A 4897-nucleotide genomic window follows, 5' to 3' on the forward strand; every position below is an offset into this window, starting at 1 on the left:
CACTCACTGGGAACTGAAATGAGGGTCACACACGAACACGAACTTTACCAAAAAGCCCCCCCCTTAGAAAGAGGGGAAAGGACAACTTATTAACACACTGCAACTCCACTTCCTAAACAGAGACAGGGAAAGGGCAATTGTTAATCCATTGTAACTCCACTTCTCCAATAGAGAGTGGGCAAAGGCAGTTGTGAACCGACTGTACGTCCTCTCCCCAATTTCTTCAACAGGGAAAGGAGCAAGGACATTTGTTCACCCACTATACTCCCACTCCCCAGAGAGATTATATGAACCATCAGTTGCCATCAGTACAAAGTCGGCTTCTAGCTCACTATGCAAAGGTTTTAAGCTTTCCGCATGGGAATAAAATTGTAAAATATATATTCATGTAGCATAATATCTTTAAACCTTTCCCCGTTAATCTTATTCGAACACATTTCATTTTAATAGTCTAAATCTAACTGGTGATAGAATCCTCCTCTGTTTTTTTCACGCTTGTGTTCCTGATGTTTCTGAGGCCCATCAGTTTCTTTATCCATGTGTGTGTCAGTTTCTGAGGCCCATCAGTTGCATTACTGAATGCATTCAGCAGATGTCACATTGCAATTCGCACAGAATACATTTATACACAGAACGGTGAAGAATGTTTTCTACAATGCACACCGTCAAGGCCAGACCCGATTATTGGTTTTCTGTGGAACTTGAAAAGTGATAAAAATCCACAGGCACACGAACGCAAACACACACATACACCTACATACACGAACAAACCTAATTGCTGATATAAACGCTCCCATAGTCACACACACAAACATAAACATAAACATTCACTTTAGTACAGTCTCACGGACACAGAAACATAGACATAAAAGCACAGACTAGGATACACCATTAACACACGTACATGGACGCTCATACTCGCACACTAACAAACTCACAAAGAAACACATCGATAAATAGACACATGAACATACTCACCCACACAAATAAACATTAATATACTGACACACACATGGATAAAGAAACAGACACATAAACACATACATCAGCACACATGTACAAATAATCACACATTCACACACGCATTAATTCATAAGTGTGAAGATTTACACATGAACACACATATTATCACACTAATGGGGGCATAAACACACATAAACAAACATGTTAACACACCCATATACACACATTGACACATAAGCAGGCATTAACTTACAGGGACACTTAAACACATCCACCAAAACAGAAACACAGATTGACAAATTCACACATAAACAAATATTAACACGCTCATATACACACACATGGACAGGTAGGCACAACATACATACATACACACACACACGGACACACACATGCGGTCACTGGAATACACATATCAGTTCACATTGACACATTAACACACATGAATATACATGGACACATACACACAGCTATCAACATATAAACAAGGACATTAATACACTCACACTTAGGTACATAAACGAACAAATAAACACACCCATTAACACACACACGCACAGATGGATACACAAAAACAGAGTATTGCAAAGCAAGAAATACTCATACAAACATACACAAGCACTAAAGCGCACTAAGAAAAACGCCAGACTATAGAAGAGGGCAGAATTCAAATGTACTGTTGGAACAGCCACCATCTCCAACAATTTCCCTAATACATGTTGGACCTGCAATCATAATGAAACAATGTTCTCACTTAGAAGCTGAGATAAATTAATGATTTATGACCACTTTCATCACAAATAAACAAACAAGATTGGAACTCACTTCCGATCGCTTACCCAGCACAATTGACAATCTCCAAATAAGTAGCTATCTGAAGCTATCTTCAAAATAATTGTTATCGGTCAGTAAACCTCCCTCGATATCTCACCATAATAATCTCTAATGATAGAACGAAATTGATCCAAAATAAAACAGCGCCTGACACTGAAAAAAAAACGGACATATTTTCCAACACGGCCTGGGCGAGGTTCATAAAGGAAGCACGGCTGTGGAGTTAGTAACAGAGATAGATTGCTGAATGTGATTAACAACAGTAGATATGTAGTGAAAATTGAATTCAAGCACAAAATGAAGGACGAGGACTGCGAATGCAAAATAGCAGTCTTATATACTGGATTAATAAACGATCTAAATATATTTCCTCCTCTACATCCCTGTAGATTCCTCAGACCACATCTGGATTGAAGACAATGAGGAAGAGAGAAACAACACCTGGACAACCGCTTCCACATTCATCATCCTGTTCTTCCTGAGCATTTTCTACAGTGCTGCTGTCACTCTGGTGAAGGTGTGAATATTCAATCCACTCACACTTCAATCTGACTGAAGCTGTTTAACAAAACTCTAAAATTTTCATTGATTAAAAAAAAAACTCTGAGATGAATTTCCCGGAACACGAAATCTTTGCTTCATTCTTTTGACCCTCTTTTACAGATCAGGTGATCGATTGAATTTGAGCCGCCCTGGATTTTCCTCATTTTTTTAACATCTCTGTATTACCAAACAAACTGTAAAAGAAAAATGCCGTCAGTTTATGGTTCTGAATCTGTAGCTGAGAAAACCATAAACAATATTTCCGTTTTTCTGTTTGAAATGTATGAGATAATCTTGGCTATAATGTAAATGTATCTTCGAGTTTCATCGTTGTTTGAATTTCATGTGTAAATAAGTAACTATTCCTTATTCACAATTGTTTCCTTCCCTTTATGTTGAGCCCTGTTTTCTCTTCCTGGTCTGTTACAGTTTTACAGATAGCAGACCGCATGTGTTCTGTTCTCAATGTGACACACAGTTGTCGTATTCATTTTGGATTCTTTCTTTAAAACAAAAGTTCTCTGCAAAACGTTCCTTTTGCAATTGTTAATAAATCTTGAATAACGAATGCACGAACTTGGACTGCGATGAGTTATTTGCCCTAAGACCATCAACACTGCTTCATGTTTCCTGTTACACGTTTTCGCCCTTTCCTTACAGCTATTTTTCACCAGTTCAGCCTGGGTTGTTTTTGAACCCAAGGCCTTTTGGTGAAGGAGCTGCTGTGCCATCCGGAGTCCTATCAGAGTAAAGACACCTTTTTCCTCTGCGAAATTATGCCAATCCCCAGAGGTGGGATGACCGCACAGAGACCTAGAGCACCTTGCTGACTTCTCTGATCTAATGGTCTGTCACAGTCACATGTCAGGTTGTATTAAAGAGCAGCGCTCTGCTCCATCACAGCCTGATACAGTGTAGTATGTGGAAGAATACTGTCCCATCAAACACTCCCAGGACAGGTACAGCACTGGGGTTAGATACAGAGTAAAGCTCCCTCTACACTGTCCCCATAAAAAAAAAGATTAGATATAACACAGACACATGGGGGAGCACACACTCTGGGAATGATTCCTCGAGACTGGTGCATATCTGACACAATATACCATCGAGCGTAAATGCTGGGAATTATTAGAAAAGCCTGGAGTCCGTCTGATACAACAGGCAGAACAAACCCAGGAATGATTCCCACAGACTGGGGCCTATCTAATGCACCGGAGAGGACAGCCTCTGGGAATGATTTCCAGGGCCTGAAGCCTATGTGACAAACATAGAGGCAGACTGCCTGGGTTGATTCCCAGAGCCTGGGGCCTATCTCACACAACAGAGAGCACAAACCATGGAAATGATACGACGATACTGAGGCCTAGCTGATGAAGAGACACCATCTTTGTATTTTTTGTTATACGCACAACACACACTGCCCACCGGTTCGGTCCGACACACACACACACACAAACACACACTGACTCATCACTTTTCTCTTCTGCATGTGCCGACTATTTGCCTCCACCTTTTCTGCTATGCCCTTTACTCTCGCCCCTCCATCACATGTTTCCCTGATAATCTTTGTTCCGCTCCATTCCCTATTATACCATCTCCCTGAACGCACAGAACATCACCCAAGATCCGCTCTCCCTGCTCCATTCCCTTTGATACCATCTCCGTGAACTTACAGAACATCGCCCCAGGAATCCGCCGGTGAGCTTCACACCTCCACTACCTAAGTTTCTCTCCCGTCCATATCGTCGGAGGTTTCTGTTCAGACCCGAGAATCTTCCGGTATTTTTCCTTCTAATGCTGAGTCGCTTAGCACCGCAGCCTCATAGCTCTAGCGACCCGGGTTCAATTCTGGGTACTGCCTGTGCGGAGTTTGCAAGTTCTCCCTGTGTCTGCGTGGGTTTACGCCGGGTGCTCCGGTTTCCTCCCACAGCCAAAGACCTGTAGGTTGATAGGTAAATTGGCCATTATAAATTGCCCCTAGTGTAGGTAGGTGGTAGGAGAATGGTGCGGATGTGGTAGAGAATCTGGGGTTAATATAGGATTAGTATAAATGGGTGGTTGTTGGTCGGCACAGACTCGGTGGGCCGAAGGGCCTGTTTCAGTGCTGTATCTCTAAATAAATAAATAAACAAATAGATTCAGGCGCGAGGTCTCCTGTGCTTGAATATCACACGAGGTTAAGGGAGGGCAGCATGAACGCCCCTTCTGAAGGGCTTGGCATGATATTTGGGAATAGGTGGCATTGATGTTTGAACTCAATCTCTATCCTCTCTTCTCCTTCACCACCATCATTCTTGGACGCCCGGCTCTCTAAGCTAGATTTATCTTTCGCCGCCATCACTGTGAATCCAGGTCTCCATCCATTCCGCAGACTCGGGAAAACACGCTGCGTGCACTGTCCTTTAAGATGTAAGGACTGACCCCTTCGGCCACAGCCTTGAGACAGAAGTCACAGGGGCTGAGCGCAGGCTGCCGAGGGCCCGTGACCCCTGACCCTGAATCAACCAATTACGGATTTGTGACGTAAATAAAGCACCGTGGCGTCATCACAGCTGGG

This window comes from Heterodontus francisci, chromosome 34 (genome assembly GCF_036365525.1).
Source record: "Heterodontus francisci isolate sHetFra1 chromosome 34, sHetFra1.hap1, whole genome shotgun sequence".
In the NCBI taxonomy this organism is placed as follows: domain Eukaryota; kingdom Metazoa; phylum Chordata; class Chondrichthyes; order Heterodontiformes; family Heterodontidae; genus Heterodontus; species Heterodontus francisci.